A 206-nucleotide genomic window follows, 5' to 3' on the forward strand; every position below is an offset into this window, starting at 1 on the left:
AAGAAGAAAGAGGAGGAGAGGGAGGAGAAGGGGAAGAGGAAGGGAAAGAAGAAAGAAGGAGGAGAGTAAAGGAAGGTGGTTACTTCGTCTAAGGGGTGGTTAAATAGTTTAGTGTGTTTAAGCAGTAAACACCCTACTGTTCAATCTTTAATGGGCTGTTCACTTGTCTCTTCAGCTTTCATTTATTCAAGATTGATTTCATGACA

This window comes from Balaenoptera physalus, assembly GCF_965194825.1.
Source record: "Balaenoptera physalus genome assembly, chromosome: 4".
Lineage (NCBI taxonomy): Eukaryota > Metazoa > Chordata > Mammalia > Artiodactyla > Balaenopteridae > Balaenoptera > Balaenoptera physalus.